The 20,567-nt window shown below is 45.7% G+C and overlaps 1 long non-coding RNA gene across 1 annotated transcript in view; it reads left to right on the top strand.

The window, feature by feature from the left end:
• Positions 1–19,275, top strand: part of LOC138498525 (uncharacterized) — a 138,707-nt gene extending 119,432 nt beyond the window's left edge. Inside the window, exons 2-3 of the long non-coding RNA XR_011278730.1 lie at positions 6,777–6,859; positions 7,059–19,275. This is a non-coding gene — a long non-coding RNA (uncharacterized lncRNA). The remainder of the gene's footprint in view (positions 1–6,776; positions 6,860–7,058) is intronic.
• Positions 19,276–20,567: the final 1,292 nt, after the last annotated feature.

Genomic DNA, 20,567 nt, shown 5'->3' with positions numbered 1-20,567 from the left:
GCACCCATACAGACCCGAACCCCCCCACCCCCCCAAATCAACACACACACAAACATGCACCCATACAGACCCAAACCCCCCACCCCCCCAAATCAACACACACACAAACATGCACCCATACAGACCCGAACCCCCCACCCCCAACTCAACACACACACACACTCAAGCATGCACCCATACAGACCCGAACCCCCCACCCCCCAACTCAGCAAACTCTCAAACAAGCACCCATACAGACCCGAACCCCCACCCCCCAACTCAGCACACACACACAAACATGCACCCATACAGACCCGAACCCCCCACCCCCAACTCAGCGCACACACTCAAGCATGCACCCATACAGACCCGAACCCCCCACCCCCCAACTCAGCACACACACAAACATGCACCCATACAGACCCGAACCCCCCCACCACAACTCAGCGCACACACAAACATGCACCCATACAGACCCAACCCCCCCACCCCCCCAAATCAGCAAACTCGACCCACCCCCAACTCAACACACACACACACTCAAGCATGCACCCATACAGACCCGAACCCCCCACCCCCCAAATCAGCAAACTCTCAAACAAGCACCCATACAGACCCGAACCCCCCACCCCCCCTAATCAACACACACACAAACATGCACCCATACAGACCCGAATCCCCCACCCCCAACTCAGCACACACACACACACTCAAGCATGCACCCATACAGACCCGAACCCCCCACCCCCCCCAACTCAGCAAACTCTCAAACAAGCACCCATACAGACCCGAACCCCCACCCCCAACTCAGCACACAAAAAACATTCAAACACAAACATTCATACACATCCGACACACACCCCACCCCCGCATTTCAACATACACTCAAAATACATTCAAACACAAACATTCATACACATCCGACACACCCCCCCACCCCCGCATCTCAACATACACACAAAATACATTCAAACACAAACATTCATACACATCCGACACACCCCCCCACCCCCGCATCTCAACATACACACAAAATACATTCAAACACAAACATTCATACACACCCCCCGACCCCCGCATCTCAACATACACACAAAATACATTCAAATACAAACATTCATACACATCCGACACACTCCCCCACCCCCGCATTTCAACATACACTCAAAATACATTCAAACACAAACATTCATACACATCCGACACACCCCCCCACCCCCGCATCTCAACATACACACAAAATACATTCAAATACAAACATTCATACACATCCGACACACCCCCCCACCCCCGCATTTCAACATACACTCAAAATACATTCAAACACAAACATTCATACACATCCGACACACACCCCCCACCCCGCATCTCAACATACACTCAAAATACATTCAAACACAAACATTCATACACATCCGACACACCCCACCACCCCCACATCTCAACATACACTCAAAATACATTCAAACACAAACATTCATACACATCCGACACACCCCTCCACCCCCGCATCTCAACATACACTCAAAATACATTCAAACACAAACATTCATACACATCCGACACACCCCTCCACCCCCGCATCTCAACATACACTCAAAATACATTCAAACACAAACATTCATACACATCCGACGCACCCTCCCACCCCCGCATCTCAACATACATTCAAATACATTCAAACACAAACATTCATACACATCCGACACACCCCCCCCCACCCCCGCATCTCAACATACACTCAAAATACATTCAAACACTCGAAATACATTCAAACACAAACATTCATACACATCCGACACCCCCCCCCACCCCCGCATCTCAACAAACACTCAAATACATTCAAACACAAACATTCATACACACAAACATAAAGCAAAACAAACCCGACACACAAACACAAACAGACCACTTACCGGAGACGTGCTGGAAGGCAGGCAGGTAAGCTGGCGTGGTCCAAGGCTGAAATGCCTTCCGGCATCAAGTCTTATGGACCACGCCAGCCGTAGTGCTGGCCCTCCATTGGTGCAGCACACACGCATTACGTGGCTCGTAGGAGCGACGTGATGCGTGTGTGTGCTGAGCCAATGAGGGCCAGTGTTTTCACCGGCCCGGAAGACAACAAAGACTTTCCTAATGGAGGGCGGCCGCGGGCCGCCCTCCATTAGGAAAGTCTTTGTGCCTCGCAGGCCGGTCAAAAGGACATGGCGGGCCGCAACTGGCCCGCGGGCCGTATGTTGTGCACCCATGATCTAACTGGTCAGAGTGCAACCTTGAAGTTTGAAGTGGTGGCCCTTCAGGAAACATAGTGGGTGGACAGAACAGTGTGGGATGGATATGATATTGCATTCCAAGCTGCCAAAGCTAATATGAGAGGTCGACCATCAGCAGGTTTACTTGTAGCGGTAAAATTGGGTCGAGGAATGATCATTTTGCCGTGGCAAGCTCCGAATATCACACTTCAAATGGTCAAAATTAAATTCCCCGCAGGAGTTGTTGCGTTAATTAACATCTATCGCAACCCATTAGCAATAACAGATCAGGTGTTCTTTCATGAACTGAATCAATTATTTAACTTAATTTCCCTAACGCCAGAGATAACCAACACCATCGTGGTGGGTGATCTGAATTTACATACAATGTTTAGACCCAAAAAAGTTTGCTAAAAATCCTGTTTGTGGGAATTGGGAACTATTGATGAGACATCGTAACATGTATATGCTTAATGGAACTATAGCTGGAGATGTCCCCCCGTGAGACACCTGGAGCAGAGGAACATCTCGATAAATTATGGATTACATCTATACAGATAAGTTTACGTTTCAAGCAATTACGCAATTTTGCATTCTAAAACAACCTTTCAGTGACCATGATCTGTTATCAGCTGAGTGGAGTTACAACATATCTTCTACTAAATTAAGATCTAAAAAATATATGTTTGACTTGACGGTGAATAATGCTAGATCGCGTTTTTACTGGTCAGAAAAATCCTTAGCTAGTCTAAATGACACTATTCTGCAGAACTACCAACTTCCTCAGGGTCGAGCAGTGACTTATAACGCTGCCCTGCAGATCTTTAAGGTAATCGCGAGTCCAGGGTTCTATCAGGCATCCATTCCAAAACATAACTTTAACATTACAATTCAAAATCAGAGAAGTTTGATGCGCCGAGAAAGGAAGGCTGCGATGAGTCTACCCCTGGTCATCAGAAAATCCACCCTGCAGTTGATACAGCATAATTACAGGAATTGGATAAAATCAAAAAGAAGTATGCTGTATCAAGCTGATGGGGAGGCAATGCTGAAATCGATTGTGTGTAAAGACACTGCGGAAATAGGGTCTCTCCTCAATGCATCTGCCAACACAAAGCAAACCACTGTGCAGATCAATTGAGTATTGGAGGCCTCATGGATACTTTACTTCTCGGACCTGTACAGTGCTTGCGATGGGTGGGCAAGTAGACCGGTAATTACTGAGGTAAACAATCAATATTTGAATATTCAGGAGAGTGACATTCTGCATTATATAATGAAGTCATCAAATTGGAGGGCTCCTGGGCCAGATGACCTTACAAATGTAATGATGAAGCAACACCCTGAATCCTGGGCTCGGATAGTGTATAATATTTTTGTGCAGGTCGTGAAATCTAATACTATCCCTCTATCATGGCAATCATCAATAATTGTCCCGATATTCAAGAAGGGCGATCGTGCCTGTCCGTCTAACTACAGTCCGATCGCCCTCTTGGATATTCCGGGAAAGTTATTTGCCAGGTTCATCTTGAAGGATTTTAATAAATGGACTGAAGTTGCCCGGAAGCAAGATCCATATCAAACCGGGTTTATTCCTGGGATGGGGACTGCTGTCAATTTATTCACATTAACATCTATAATACATCATCATCGGATCTTGAAGCAAACTTTATTTTTTGCTTTTATTGATTTCAGGGCAGCTTTTGATTCAGTTTCCTGAGCCTTGTTGATTTCAAAACTTCTGAAAGAAGGTTGTCCCCCTTACTAAATCAACCTCATTGAGGCCTTGCACACGAATACTAATTTCCAAGTGCGACTTGATACCAAAGGAACACTGTCCTCAGTCATTAAAACCTTCTGTGGATTGAGGCAAGGGTGCATACTAGCAGCCTCACTTTTTACATTTTTTATTTCAGATATTTAGATGCCCTCTCCTCATATGTTGAAAGAAATCTTTTAACAATTAATTTGAATACAACAAAGGTGATGGTGTGTAACCCACTAAAACGAAACAAGAACGGACAGACCAAACACTCATGGAAATGGCATATCCGTTCAGTGGTGTTGGAAGTTGTTCCCCAATATACTTACCTTGGTGTGGTGATCACAGGGGCCAATAATTCTAATCACATAATGGCCCTGAACAATAAACTAAATGTGGTCTCTCAATAAAAAGGAAACGCGGGGCATCCCCGCTCTTTCCAATGACATGTTCTTAAGGGCTCTTACAGCCCGCTGTGCGCCGCCGGCATGTAGCGGGCAATAAGAACCGTTAACAGCCTGCCATTGAAAGGGCAGAGATGTCCAGTGCATGAACGGCATCCCCGCCCTTTCCAATGACATGTTCTTAACGGCTCTTACAGCCCGCTGTGCGCCGCCGGAATGTAGCGGGCAATAAGAACCGTTAACGACCTGCCATTGAAAGGGCGGAGATGTCCAGTGCATGAACGGCATCCCCGCCCTTTCCAATGACATGTTCTTAAGGGCTCTTGCAGCCCGCTGTGCGCCGCCGGCATGTAGCGGGCAATAAGAACCGTTAACGACCTGCCACTGAAAGGGCGGAGATGTCCAGTGCATGAACGGCCTCCCCGCCCTTTCCAATGACATTTTCTTAAGGGCTCTTACAGGCTGCTGTGCGCCGCCGGCATGTAGCGGGCAATAAGTACCGTTAACGACCTGCCACTGAAAGGGCGGAGATGTCCAGTGCATGAACGGCCTCCCCGCCCTTTCCAATGACATGTTCTTAAGGGCTCTTACAGCCCGCTGTGCGCCGCCGGCATGTAGCGGGCAATAAGAACCGTTAACGACCTGCCATTGAAAGGGCGGAGATGTCCAGGGCATGAACGGCATCCCCGCCCTTTCCAATGACATGTTCTTAAGGGCTCTTGCAGCCCGCTGTGCGCCGCCGGCATGTAGCGGGCAATAAGAACCGTTAACGACCTGCCATTGAAAGGGCGGAGATGTCCAGTGCATGAACGGCATCCCCGCCCTTTCCAATGACATGTTCTTAAGGGCTCATACAGCCCGCTGTGCGCCGCCGGCATGTAGCAGGCAATAAGAACCGTTAACGACCTGCCATTGAAAGGGCGGAGATGTCCAGTGCATGAACGGCATCCCCGCCCTTTCCAATGACATGTTCTTAAGGGCTCTTGCAGCCCGCTGTGCGCCGCCGGCATGTAGCGGGCAATAAGAACCGTTAACGACCTGCCATTGAAAGGGCGTAGATGTCGAGCGCATGAACGGCCTCCCCGCCCTTTCCAATGACATGTTCTTAAGGGCTCTTGCAGCCCGCTGTGCATCGCCGGCATGTAGCGGGCAATAAGAACCGTTAACGACCTGCCATTGAAAGGGCGGAGATGTCCATTGCATGAACGGCCTCCCCGCCCTTTCCATATGCAGCCTGCTAAAGGCTCTTGTTGTCCCCAGTGTGACTGGCGCAGGGAGCTAGTAATTAGACAACCCAGCTCCCTGCATTCGTTTTACCCCAAAAAAAGAAAGCTTGCAGCCGCATTAAAGCGAACGCGGTAATACCGCGCCGCGTTTGTTTTAATGCGACTGCAAGCCTCGTAAAACGGATGCGGGGGGCTGAGCCATCTAATTGCCAGCTCCCCATATTCGTGTTACAAAAAAATCCTTGCAGGCGCATTTAAGCAAAGGCGGCAACACCGTGTTTGCTTTGATGTGCATAGATGGTGCGCCTAGAGGCGGGCTGAGCCAGCCCTCTTTATTTTCATGGCTGGGGTTGGAGGTTGCACCGTGACAGGGCTGGGTCTTCACGTTTCACCCCTGCTGGCCCAATCAACGAGGGGGTGCCGCACCACAGGGTGCGGGCCACCCCACCAAATAAGGGGCTCTGCAGGGTGATGTCGCACCACCCATGGGTAGGGCCCCTGCACATAAGGGGGCCCAGCAGCAATAATCTATGCAAGCCTCTTGTGACACGGCTTGAACCGCACCCCAAATAGGATGCTTTTGATAAAATGTGTTAGTGTCCATTTTAATGAATATTCAGCAACACTGGTCAAAACTATAAGCCTCATAGTGAAGTAACTCATCAAAATGACCCCAGGGGCCCCAGATCCATAGTGTAATCCATGCCTTTTGTGACACTCTTTGAACAGGCCCCCAGGGGGTTGTTTTTGATAAACATTCTTTAAAATGTACACTATCAAATTTTATTCAGAAACGCCGGTCAAAACTATTAGCTGCATAGTGCAGTAACCCCACAATCAGCCCCCAATGGTCCCCAATGAATAAGGGCCCCAAGCATGGCATGTTGTGTCTCTTGTGCGCTCATGTGTCTGGTGCCACTGGGTTTGGTCATTTGCAGTATGTGAGGCCAGAGGCTTGTGCTTGTTTATATGTTTCTAGCCGGGGATAATGCTACATGGATCGCCCGTTTGGAGGCAGTCTGTCTAGATTCCGAAACCCTGACTGACGTCTTGAACGAAATTGGGATTAATGTTGAGACTTTTGGTGTGTATTAATATGTGTAATTAGATTTACTTTTACAGTAATGTGTGCTGTTTCTTTTTTTTGTTGCAGGGACAGGCCAGATGACGCTCATACTCAACAGCTTGATGCGGTGTCTTCTGAGGCTGGGAGAGAGGCATCAATCATTGTAGCAGGTAATGACCGCTGTCACTCTAGCTATGTTAGTTAAAGGTTCATCTCTGTAAAGCCTGTATGTTTTTTATTTGGTAACAGTTGTTTTCCAAGATTTGAGTCTTTTGTGTAAAATAGTGTTATGCATTTGAAGCATATGGGGGCCGTGTGGATGCTCGATGTAGAGCATGTTGGTAAAAGTTTTCTGTGACTTTATTTCAGATCCACACGTTGAAGGATCAATGTCCTCGGATGCCCCGTCAGATGCACACGCTGTAGGACCAACCTCATCGGATGCCCCGTCAGATGCACACGCTGGAGGACCAGCCTCATCGGATGCCCCGTCAGATGCACACGCTGGAGGACCAGCCTCATCGGATGCCCCGTCAGATGCACACGCTGGAGGACCAACCTCATAGGATGCACACGCTGGAGGACCAACCTCATCGGATGCCCCGTCAGATGCACACGCTGGAGGACCAGCCTCATAGGATGCCCCGTCAGATGCACACGCTGGAGGACCAGCCTCATCGGATGCCCCGTCAGATGCACACGCTGGAGGACCAACCTCATAGGATGTCCCGTTGTTAAAGCGGAAACAACGAAAAAGACCTTTTTCCACAGCGCTGTCTGTTAATATTTCAGTGTGTCTTTTTTTAAAACCCTATACTCGTCTGCTCATGTCATTATAGAGTATTGCTTGGACTATTTTTACCAACTAGGTCCTTTAATATTTTAATGTGATTTTGTAAACCCCTAGGTTTACCCTAGCATTTCATTGTAAAGTATTGCTTGGCCTGTTTTTTCTGTAATACAATGCTCAAACTTTCTTTTCTTTTGTTTAATTTTAGGGTTTTGTGTTGCGTCGTCAGAAGAAGTTCTAGAGCAAACAACCTTGGCGATCCCACCCTCGCCCACCCCGACATCTGCAGGTCAGCTGCATACACAACCATTGTACAAAGCCAACACTCTTGATTGTGTGTGAAACGGGGCTGTACAGACCCTTTAAATAAAAGGTGGCGCTTATCGCTTAACAAGGGATGTGTGCCTCTAACCAGCAATGTCTAATTGTTCCCAACAACCATATACCCCAGCCTGTTGAACCTTGCATACCCGTGCACACCACGCCTGCTATGTAGTCCCTGTGAATGTTAAACCTACCCAAGAGACACAGCTCAGGAGGTGTCATCACCCAGGGCCCGGGGCTCCCGGTAGTGAGCTCTGAAACCCTTTTAGCCGGAGTCTCGGGAAGCCCCCGACCGTGGTTCCCCGGTTGTGGAGAGATCACCCCACCCCTTGCGTTCTCACCAACGAGCCCCAACCATGAGATAGATGTTACTAATTCTGATGATATAGAACGCCTGTGGGGGTCACCCGAGCACCAGTGGCTTCCTAGATTCTGACCCTATTATAATAATTACGTATTCACCCATAAAAGAGGAGGTAATAGTTATTTCAGACTCACCCTTAAAAATAGAGTCTCAAGATTTCGTATACGCCTCTGTTATCTGTGGATCAGGCTATGTCCCGAAACCCATTGATCTTTCTTACCGGGGTCCCAACGCTGTAAACAAACAGCGCTGTACAACCGCCATTTATTGTACAAAGCATTATGTACAGCCCTTAAATTTCCCAAAGCCTATGAATCTCAAAACCCCGAACAGTTGTGTACATATCCGAGAATTTAAAAGGGATAGTGTTGTTAAACAGTTATTTTGACTCCCAGGTTTGAAAAAACAGAGAAAGGAGAAGCATTTATTAGGGCTGCGTAACAACTATAGATTATGATGCCAGGATTGTAGCTTGAGACACCGGCTTGGTAAAACTTTAAATTTAAAAACAGGGTGAACACCCCAGCTAAAAAAATTATAAAAAATAAAAAAAAACAATTCTTAAAAAAAAGAAAAAAAGAAACAGCTGATAAAAAAGCATATACAGCCCAGTCCTGATTTTGCAGACCCCCCAGAGCCTTTAAGATCAGGGTAGACCCCGGCTGGGTACAGATGATTCCTACTTAAGGGCAGAGCCTAAGACACCGCTGGTAGTTTTGAAAGATGCACGAACACCCTCACACCCTATTAAAAAACCATGCATACCTGTAAAATATTTATCAGCACAATGTTTAATCGAACCCCCAGGCACTGGAAAATGTTTCGGAAACGCTTGAGAAAAGCAAAAATATTATCATGCAGCGCTCACTTAAAGATTTAGAGGCCCAACCCCAAAACACACCACTGCAGGCCGAAATGTACACCGTTTTTCTGCAGAGTATGGGCACATACCAGAGAGATCTACCAAAGTTTCGAAGTGTTGAATACTATGTAGTGTTCCGCTTTGTAAATTTACATCATATAAGATCAACAAGTCAAGGGTTATTAATGATAATCGAGGAGATTGAAAGGCTCGTCTCCCAGATTCTTGAAACGGTCGGGCCTAACGATTTCGTCCACATACGCTTAGACAGTGTGGTTTTAAACAGGCCTCTTTTCACCAGGCGTTGGTTTTGGCAGACCTTTGATCTTTTGCAGTTTCTAGAAAACATAGGAAAACTGCTACAAAGTAAGGCAGAACTCACCGTAACAGAACCGTTGAGACTAGTGTCTGTGGTTGTCTGGTGTAGAGAGGGTGGTGTGTACAGACCCCTGAAGAAAACCCTTTACAGCATGGTTGTGTCCAAGAAGAAACGCGGGCTCTTGGATTTTAACTATGGGTCCTTGAACATATGTATGGCTGCAAGCATCATAGGGCTGCTGGAGCCTAGAACAGTTACTGACGGATACATACAGACCAGGGCTATGGAGGTTCACAACGTTCTGGTTATACCCCCTGATATTGTGGTTGACTTTAATGAGCTGTGTTTATTTGAAGACCACTTCGGCATACCTATTAAAATTCTGTATAATGAGGACAGGATTTAGAAATACTTCCCGACCGGTGACAAGATTCATAAGAACACTATACATATTTTACACCACGATCAGCACTATTAGAGGATCTTAAATCGTCAGGGTTTCCTAGGGGTTCAAAATGTATGCCCTCATTGTTATCACATATAGAGCAATAAGGCGGCTCACAGATGCCACTTACACTGCAGTATGTGTCAGAGAGATGGATGCATGGTGATCAGTGAATCAGTCTTTAAATTAAATGTCCCAAGTGTAAAACATTTGCGCAGTCCAAAGAATGTTTTCAAAAACACATTGAAAAAGCATCTCAAGGTATAGCCAAATGTCATCTTAAAACAGACTGCAGGTCCTGTGGCCGCTTTATAAAGGTCAAACATAACTGTAAGGGGAGGATCTGTCCCCGATGTGATGTGGAAGTGGTCTCCTTGGATGAATACCAGTTTAATATGACACACCCAAAAGATGTAGCCAAGATTGAGAAATAAATAGGGCCTCATCACGAGTCTGGCGGTAACCCTTAAATGCGGCGGTAACACTATTACCGCCGCATTTAAGGGTCTGCCAGATCATGGCCTTGGCAGATTTCACCCAGCTCTCAGCTGGGGGAAATCTGCCGGCAATAATAGCACAAATTTTCCCCATTGGGCCCAATGGGGAATTGGCACTAACCGTTCCACCAAACCCGTGATCCGGCGCTTATAGTGCTGGGGGTTTGGTGGTAGTGCTAATAGTACCGGCGGTAATAGCACCGGCGTTACCGCCCAACTCGTGATGAGGCCCATAATCTTTTACATGGAGTGAATACAGGAGACAGGTATACACATCCCCAACTATATCTCTTCCAAACATCTCACTCGTGAAGACAGTTGGGAGTTCGATGGTGCTGATTGCATCAGCCGTTTTATCACAACATTTCTGGCTAATACATTTCGGGGGTATAGCTTTTTGGCTCACAACAGTTAGGGCTGTGATGGCTTCTTCATAATACAGCAACTGATTAAAGAGAGAGTCACCGTCAAACTGATAACTCAGGGTGCAAAGCTGAAGCTCCTTGCGGTACCAGTCCTTAAAATTTGCTTTATCGACAGTTTGAATTTTCTACCCATGAAGTTAATCAAGCTGCCTAAGGCTTTTGGTTTCCCGGGGTCCAAAGGTTATTTCCCACATTTCTTTAACACGGTACAGAATCAAAATTATGTGGGATCCATCCCCCCGGTTGAGTGTCATGGTTCAGAATTCATGATGCTTGCTGACAAGGAAGCAGTTCTTAAATGGTATACTGAGGCCCGAACACAGGTTTTTTATTTTAAGCGAGAGCTAAAAACCTATTGTTGTGAAGATGTCAATATTTTGAGAACCACCTGTTACAGTTTTTGAGACGGTATTATTGACCAAACCCGAAAGGTGCACACTATGGAGGACCTTGACAACCCTGGGATGATGATAAAATGTGTTACCTACGTCGATCTCTTTACATTTATCACCCTGGCTAGCATGTGTACGCATATATACAAACAGCGGTTCCTAAAGTCTGAAACAATCGCCCACATACCCCCAGCCATGTACTACGGTAAACAAAAACGTTTCTCCAAACCCTCCATCCAGTGGTTAATGTATATGTCTGGGCAGGTCAAGAGCCCTATACAGCATGCCCTGAGGGGCGGCAAGAAAAAGATCGGCCCCTATTTTCTAGACGGCTATGTTTCTTTAAACGGCGAGCAGCATGCCTGTGAATTTAACAGGTGTTTTTATTGTGGTTGTCCACAGTGCTATAAGAAAGATGACTATAACAATTTGACCGTGTGTACTTATGATCATCTATTCAGAAGAAAGCTTTTAAAAAAGAGTTTTCTTGAGACCCGGGGCGTGCACGGTATTAAGCTTTGGGAGCATGAATGGTCAGAAATGTTGAAAAACAATACTGACAAAGATTTTTCTTAAAGAGAAGAATTTACCAGAAACCCTAGCACTGCGTCACACTCTTTTTGGAGGTAGGACTAATGCCATCAAGCTCCATCACAAAACAGCCCCTGGTGAGAAGATACACTACTACGACTTTACCAGTCTCTATCCCTTTGTCAACCATTAAAAAAACCCTAAGAAGCTTTATTTCCCAGTGCTCCCTCAGACGATTTCTGGTAAACTCATGTTTCCTTTATGTATGCAGTTTGCAGAGTCAAGACAGACTTCAAAATGCACACACAGCGATGAGGAACGCTCGATTACGGGTACCTGATAAACCATTGAGTCAGAAGTGGCCTTGCAAAAGGGTATCATGTGGGCAAGATTCATGAAATATGGCACTTTGATAACATCAACAGCTCTTCTGTGAATACATTTGTATGTTCCTGCAAATTAAACAGGAATCTTCAGGATACCCCAAGGGTTGCGACGACCCCGCTTCCCGACAGAAGTACATAGATGAGTATTACTCACATCAGGTATCCGTTTAAGACCAGAATTCATTGAGAATAACCCCTCCAGACGGCAACTAGCTAAACTGTGTTTAAATTCCTTATGGGGTAAGTTTGCTCAGAGAACAAATTTACCAAACACAACCATTATAACTGATCCTGACACACTGACAGCCTATCTTTTTGACGCCGGCTATGACATTTCAAGCCTGCAGTTTATAGACGAGGAAACGGCTTCCCTTGGAAGTACACTGAGGAGTACCCAATGTGTTTCAACAATATAAATATATTTATTGCATGTTTCACAACAGCTCATGGCCGCCTGGAACTGTATATCATCATGGATGCTCTCCAGGAGCGGCGTTTGTACCACAACACCGATTCAGTAATTTTTGTTAGTGTCCTCTGGGCAGGAGTACCCTGGGTGATTATTTGGGTAATCTAACGAGCGAATTATGTGAGCACATTATAGAGTTTGTTTCTGCAGGGCCCAAAACAAATTTGTATCGGACATCCACAGGGGAGGTCTGTATGAAAGTAAAAGGCATCACTTTGAATGTCAGCAACAGCATGAAGATCAATGTTGACAGTTTGAAAGAGTTAGTGCATGGGAACACGTTAAAAAAGACTACCCAGACTATTGTGGTGCAGCAGCCATCCATAGTGCATGGAAAAATCACTTGGAAATTAGTACCCAGACACTGCAGAAGACTTTGAGGGTGGTGTTTGATAAACGGGTGCTCACAAACGACTACAAAACATTACCCTACGGCTACAGAAAAGGAAACATCGCGTAAAATGGACACTCAGTTTCAACACACTTTTTCTTGCGTGTTAACTGGGCCTTACAGCTCAGGTAAAAAATATTTTATTAGCGCATCCTACACTACTTACTTAATGGCTGCAGCTAATGGAGTGAACAGTTCTGCAGTGTGTGCACTGAGTACAGTGTTGGAATACTGTCAGTACAAAAGAGGATATGGTTGAAGTTGTGCATGAATACTGCAGTGTGTGAAGTGGGTGCAATAGTTAAGTAGTGTGTGCATAGAAGTGGATAAGGGCAAACTGCATAGCACAGAGGATTGTGTAGTGTTCATTGCGCGGAGTGCTGACTACTGTACTGCACTATGAGCTGTTGCTTTTGTGTACTGAATAGAGTGCTGGGAGCAGGGACAGTTTTGCAAAAAATGTTTTGGTTTGGTTGGCAGTAACACCATACTATGTGAATGAAAGTGGGTATCAGTGCCGGAGGCTGTGGTATGTTTGTAGATTCTGCTAACTGTTGCATGTTTCCATGCATAGTTGTATTATGGTGCAGCGGTTGGGTAGCAGTGGTGGTGGCTGTGGTATGTGTGTGGAGTGTGGTGCTTGTGCACATGTTGTCGTGTATGGCTGCACTACATTGTGGTGGGTGTGCGCAAGGCCTAGACTACTGGGTGTCTGGCCAAAGGCCGTAGGCCATGCACCCATTAGTCTAGGCCTAGCCCACACCCACCGGAGCAATGCTGTTTAGACTGCATCTGTCAGAGGGTGCTCACCTTTACACAATGGTTGTCGAGCACATGTTAGACTTGCTAACAGAAGTCAGCTGACATGCATATAGTGTTGGTTGGTTCAGTTGGCAGTAACACCATTGTATGTAAATGAAAGTGGGTAGGGGTGCCAGAGGCTGTGTTAAGTTTGTAGATTCTGCGAAACGGTGCATCTTTCTATGCATAGCTGTATAACAGTGTGAAGGTTGGGTAGGCGTGCCAGTGGCTGTGGTACATGTGTGGATTGTGGTAGTTGGAGCCATGTTGCCATGCATGGCTGGATTATGTTGCGGTGGGCGTGGCCAAGGCCTAGACTATTGGGTGCATAGCCAAAGGCCGTAGGCCGTACGGCATGCACCCAAAAGCCAAGGCCTTCACCACACCCACTGCAGCCATGCAGTTTTGACTGCATCTCTCCGAGGGTGGACACCTTGATGAAGAGAACATTTTACTCTTGATAGTGCACCAGAAGTGCGCTGACATGCACATATTGTTGGTTCTATGGGTGTGGTCATTGTGCGAACATACTACGGTATTCGGTGTATGGCTGGAGATTGTGCAGTGAAAGGTCTTGCAGTGTGCCCACTGGGTGCAGTGTTGGAACACTGTCTATATAGAAGAGGGTACGGATTAAGTGAATCTTGTATGTGCTCAGATATTCTGGTTTGTGTAGCTTCCTGGGAGAAGGCCCAATGTTGTGAAGATTGTGTGGTTTGATTGCCCGGACATAATACTTTGTGAATGGAAGTGGGTAGGGGTGATGGAGGCAGTTGTATGTTTGTGGAATGTGGGTACAAGTGCTGCTGCCTAAGTTATGTTTGTGGATTGTGGCTTCTGGCCACATGTTCACATGCATGTCTACATTATGTTGTGCTGGGTGTGGACAAGCAGTAGACTCTTGTGTGCATTGTCAAAGGCATGACGGGTGCCTCTCTGGATGATTTTGGATGCTGGAATCGTGGATTATTTTGCAGACCTTTGTACCGAATGTGTTTTGGGAGAACACGCAACGTGTACTCAGAGTGTTGAATGGTAAATGTGCAGTGCTGTACAGAAATGATAGTGATGAATGCAGAATTCTTGCCTTTGATTGCTGCATGCATGCGTGAATATTTCACAGTACTCAATAAGGGACTGCTGGAAGAATAACAGTGCAGAGGGGAGAAGGGCTGTGTCTGCTTTACTGGGGTGTAGCCCTCACTGTAGCTGGGTATGCGCATGTGCCACATCCAGCCATTCTTTCCATGGTGGGCATGCAAATGGAATTGTGGGGATTATGGAATCACGTGTGAAGGGTGTGGTTCACAGGAAGGGGCGGTACTACTTTTTCCTATACTCTGTGTAATGAGGTTGGTAGAGATGGACAGGCGCACAGTGCGGATCGTAGGTGATACATTTGTGCAAGATCTGCACAGGTATGCCGTGCAAAGAGGCGTTGCTGCTAATTTCGAGTTGGAAGGAGTGGAAGCTTTGTGGGCCAGTCTATGCGTGCAGTTTCGGCGGGATGGTTCGCCTTTGCAGATATGTGGCCTCTATTGTTACTGTTGAAGTTGTGGTGGTGCATTATGGAAGTTTACATTTGGGTTACATGTCGTGTGGACGTTTGCTCCGTCACCTGAAGAAGTTGATGAATGCAGTGATGTGGATTTTTACCACTGCCAAGGTCGTTTTCTCAACCATTTCACCGTGAGGAGCATGGGACCGTGCCAGTGTAATTTGTCCCCAGCCAGAGCTCGGAAGGTGTCTTATAAACAGAAGCATGTCTGCATTTATGTCCACTGATGGGATGTTCTCCACGCACTATGAGAGCATGCAGTTGCAATATATACAGTGCTGCAAGGCAAATGGCATTCTTTGAACGCCATTGGCAATACCATTTTCTTTTACACTGTGCACGAAGCGTTGACTATAATTCAGTAAAAATGGAAGGAGGAGAAGCAAACAGAAAGTTATACAAAGAAAAAAACAAAAAGGCTGTTGACAAACACGTAACAAAAAAAACATGTAAAAAAATTATTTTCAGAGGGACCACTAAAGACCCATTCCCCTACCCTGCATTACACTTTCCCCGACGCACCCCCCTTCCTTCATAGCACGAAAACTCAGCGGATTCCGTGGTAGTTTCAGGATTACACGTGCCACATCCGGACATTTTCAGGATGGGAACCATGGAAATGGAACTGTGGAGCAAAAGACATTGCTCAATAAGGTTTGTGGTTGTGGTGTGTATGCAAATACTGTGGCAGAAGTCTCTTTGTACTTAGAAGTGCAGATGGCTATGGTGGAACTGTGAAAGGTAAGGGGCAGGCATCCTGTTTGTATACATGGGGGTCATTACGAGGTTGGAGGTAGCCATGGTGCTATTAGTGCCATGGCTACCCCCTTACCGCATACCATGTCCGGGTTCCCTGAATGGGGAATTACCAGGCCATTCCAACCTTGGAGGACCAAGTATTTCCCCATTCAGGGAACCCATCCCCATTCCCATTCGAGCACCCATAGGGCTCAATGGGAATGGGGACCATGCTAACAACGGGCCCGTTAATAACAGGCCTGTCGTTAGCATGCTGGTCCTTTAGCGGGACCTGCGAAAGGACCTCGTAATGCAGCGGTAAAGGGTTAACGGCACCGCACCTTTACCGGCGCCGTTAAGCCCTTACCGCCAACCTTCTAATGACCCACAAGAACTGTATGTACTCGTTTGAAGTTGGTAGCATGCGTTCAGTGCTGCTTTTGGGCAATAATGTTTGAAAATTTGTAGTAAGTGGAGTACGGGGGGGGAAAAAACCTGTGAAGTGTACAACGGCACATTCTGGTGTGTTTGCAAGTGTGTACTTTCTGAAACACACTCTGTACATTGCACAACACTGTGCTTTTCCGCTGTTCGAGGGTCCGAATCGGCCCCCGAAATAAGGGCCCAGGCGTAGTGTGGGTGCGGGCGCCTTGTGACATTGCGACTGTTCTCCCTTGGGACCGCTGATTTGGGCGGAATACATTGTGCGCATGAGCATAAGTGTCCAATGCACACAGTTGCCACTTGTCTACTGAATAATAGTGCGACACACATGTGCGACCATTTTGGAAGACACTGGTTGTTTACAGGGTATAGCAGGTGGGATGTTTATCTGTATAGCTACCTGTAGGACGTGGGTGGGCGCCTCAAGCTAAATAAAGTTTGTTTGCATATGCTGCACAGTGGCGGTGTTACCAGGACACACAGGAACACATACACATGTGTCTACTTGCACAACAAACAAACGTCCGCTCCCACATGTAATTATAGGTGGTGCAACAACATGCAGACATGAGGATTGTGCTGGCGTGGTACGGATGCCTTGATTGTAATTGCAGATAGGCCAGGAATTGCGGTCATTCCTACGAGGACTGTGAGCTGCAGAGTCATAACAGCATTTCAAAAAACAAACAATACCACATTTACACTCAGCAACAATTTAAATATCAATGTTTACTTCCACACATTCATACACACCATTAGGAAAGGGAAGGGTTAGCAGTAGTGGATACTTATTGTGGGGATTTCCACAAGTTGGTTGTGAGGGGAGGGGACGAAGAGATTGAGGTATCACCATACCATCTCCCATCCCACGGATTTTGTGGGGATGGCGGGCTGTGACATGGGGAAGGGGTACATGTGCAGGTCTGGCAGTGCTGTTTTATTTAGTCCATAATATACCCTCGTACGCAATCTTTTAAGGCAGCACAATAGTACATCAATTCTTCCATTTTGGCTTCCAGGCTGCCCATTTAGCTATTTACAGAGTTTCGTTCCTTTCCTATGCCCGTATACTGTTGTGGAAGGGGTGTCGCTTGTGCTGCCTTGCTTTCCTTTCCAATATGTTCTCTTACGGAAAAGAAAATGTGTTAGGTGTACATGAAGCAATATATATTACACAATGTACATTTCACAATTCTGTGAGTACCAATAGGGTTAGTATTGTAAGTCATTGCAGCAGGATTTAACTCCCTTTCTGCACAGATAGAGCATAATAGAGCTAAGCTCTATGTAAAAATCAAATATGCCCGCCTTGAAACCCTGTTGTATATCCTTCGGGTAGGTTTGGAGGGGGTAAAACGGATTCCCTGAACACATTCCAGGAGTTAAATTATCAACTCTTTGATAGAATTGGATGGTCTCCCAAATGGGAATATGGGGAAGGGGCTGTGTTAAAATCTCTCAAGGATCGATAGAGAAGTGAGACTGGGTTGCCAGCCACGATAAGGTAGCTACTATGAGTTCTCTGTCTACGTTTGCCAAGATGCCTTTCTCATATAAAAAGCCTCAAAACTATCTGAAATTGATGCTGTCTCAGGCCAATCGTAGAATATTTCTGGATATTAAACTTAACTGCTTGAATGTATTAGTGGTACGGGGAGCCTGGTCTGGTGTTCCATTTGAGAGAAGGAATTGCAGACTCTGGGCCTCGCCCTACCGCCGAACCCCCTGCGCTAATAGCGCTGGATCACGGGTTCCGCAGAACGGGTATTGCCCATTCCCCACTGAGCCCATTCGGGAATTCCCCATTCCCCATTGGGCTTAATGGGGAATTTTTGCTCTCTTACCGCCGGCGGATTTCCCGCCGGCGGTAAGAGCGCGAAATTTCGGTGAATTTCGCCCCAGCTCAGAGCTGGGGGGAAATCTGCCAAAGCCATGATCTGGTGGACCCTTAAATGCGGCGGTAATAGCGCTACCGCCGCATTTAAGGGTTACTGCCAGACTCGTGATGAGGCCCTCTGTCTAGATGATACAGTGGTGGAAACTGCTAGGCATGTACTCACCTGCTGTCCGATGATGAGATCGACCTATGACAAATATTTTGCCAAATTTGAATATGATCAGGTATATAGTGAAAGTGAAATCTTCTGGCTGAGGTGCCTCTCTGGGATGAATACTAGTTTGGTCATTGCCATTTCCCAGATTTGGAAGGTGGTTAATGAACGCCTGCGAAAATTTGAAGAGCAGGCCAAATTGCTGACGGATCTAGATACCTAGCCTAGAAGTAAAGATGCTAATGGCCACTATGTTTTCTTATTTGACCTGGCTGGGAGGTTGGTTATTGTATGTCTGACAATTGGGCATTATGCCCTCTGTTATTATATATACCACGTGTTTCGATATCTCTTGTGTGCCTAAGGAACCTGCTATGTAAGTTTGCTGTGCTCATTGTATTTTATGTCCTTTGACCTATGTCCTTTATCTTAATTCTTTTTGATTAGTTATAATTTCTAGCCCTGGCCTGGCCTTCTTGTTTCTTTTTATGTGTGTTTGTCTTATTTTATGTAATTAAGTTTACTCTCTTTTAAAATGTTACTGTAATGTGATGTCATCTTTGATGCCCTGGGTGTTAGTCTTAGCAGTGCAAAGTGGTCGCGCGGGTTATGGTTGCTTAGGTTACAAAAACTGGCGAATTTGTAGCATTTTTTCGTTTTACTTGTAACCATAAAATGGACAGGTTGTTATTAGTGCAAAGTAAATGTAATGTTCCTTTCAAGTACTTGTTGCACTGAATTTGATAGGTTTTTCTTAGGGGAACATAACCATAACGTCCCGTTTAACAACGTTTTTTGTCAGTGAATGTATATATATATATATATATATATATATATATATATATATATATATATATATATATGTTTTTTATAAGTATAACCAGCCAGATTGATTAAACAAAGGCGCTGTTTGTAATAAAATATGTGTTTATGTAAATGCATTTATATGTATAGCCCTTCAAACTGTATAAACAAAGGATCTGCTTGTAATAAAATACACTGATTATTTATACCAACCAAACATTTTTGCGTTTAATTATTTCAAGAATGTATATCACAACATTTTGTATTTTAAAATATTAATTAGAAATTAGACAAGTAAGAAAAGAGGCCATTGTTTAAAAGTAGAATATGTTTTTTTTATTTAGACATGTACACACTGCTAGTGTTTAGTAACAAGCGTACATTTCTGACAAAAGCTATATACATTTACAGGGGGTCGGCGATATTTGATCTTGTTCACAAAATCAGTCACAATCCGATCATTTTGTCTGAGATCAAGAGAATAGGGCTGTATAATGGCCCGCAACAACTGTTTCTCAGACATTTTAGGTACAAAGTAACAAGCATGCTGCCCGCATGTCACATCTTCAGAATGTTGCACCTGTGTTCTATTATAATGTTATATGGGTGATAAATGTTTAACATAGGCCAGTAGAGCACCACCGTATATAGGGTGGCTTGGGAAGTACCCCAGACTATCAGAAACAGTTATTGCACCATTGTCTATAAACATTGCTATCCAGTGGGTGCCTTCTTGATGCTGGGCATCAGTGTTCACCACAAAGCTGACGGGCCGCTCACCAGGTTTATCCCTTGGAATGTCATCACACGAAAACACACCCCGGAATGTTTTCATAGCCCGTTTGTCTTTACGTAGGAAACACATGATCTGGTAGGTATCCATTACATATCATATAGCACCTGCCGCTGACTGTTGAGTTCTATGACCGAGTCAAATAGAGCCATAATAATAAGATTCAGAGTGTTTGGTAAATTTGCAGCAAACCGGACCTCAATGCATAAATTACCATTCCTAATCAGATTATAATGGCCTGATTATGCATTATCAAGTCTCAAATCAAAAGCCAACAAGGTCTAACCACAGTTGTAGCCGTCACTAGGTATCACAAATCCTTTATCACGCATGTGCTTGCCGCTGATGGCGACTAGTCCCAGATACTCCCTGTAAAGACTGGTAGGGGGTGTCTGTACTTCCGCTCTCTATATGGTAGAGGCGAGGCACAGCAGACCCCAGCCAAGATTCTCTATTACGGTATCAATGGATGAGCAATCAAGGCCTAGCTTCTC

This window comes from Ambystoma mexicanum, chromosome 5q, assembly GCF_040938575.1.
Source record: "Ambystoma mexicanum isolate Mex_15411 chromosome 5q, UKY_AmexF1_1, whole genome shotgun sequence".
NCBI lineage: Eukaryota > Metazoa > Chordata > Amphibia > Caudata > Ambystomatidae > Ambystoma > Ambystoma mexicanum.
Note: the sequence above shows the minus strand (reverse complement) of the source record. Positions and strands in the feature narration are given on the sequence as shown.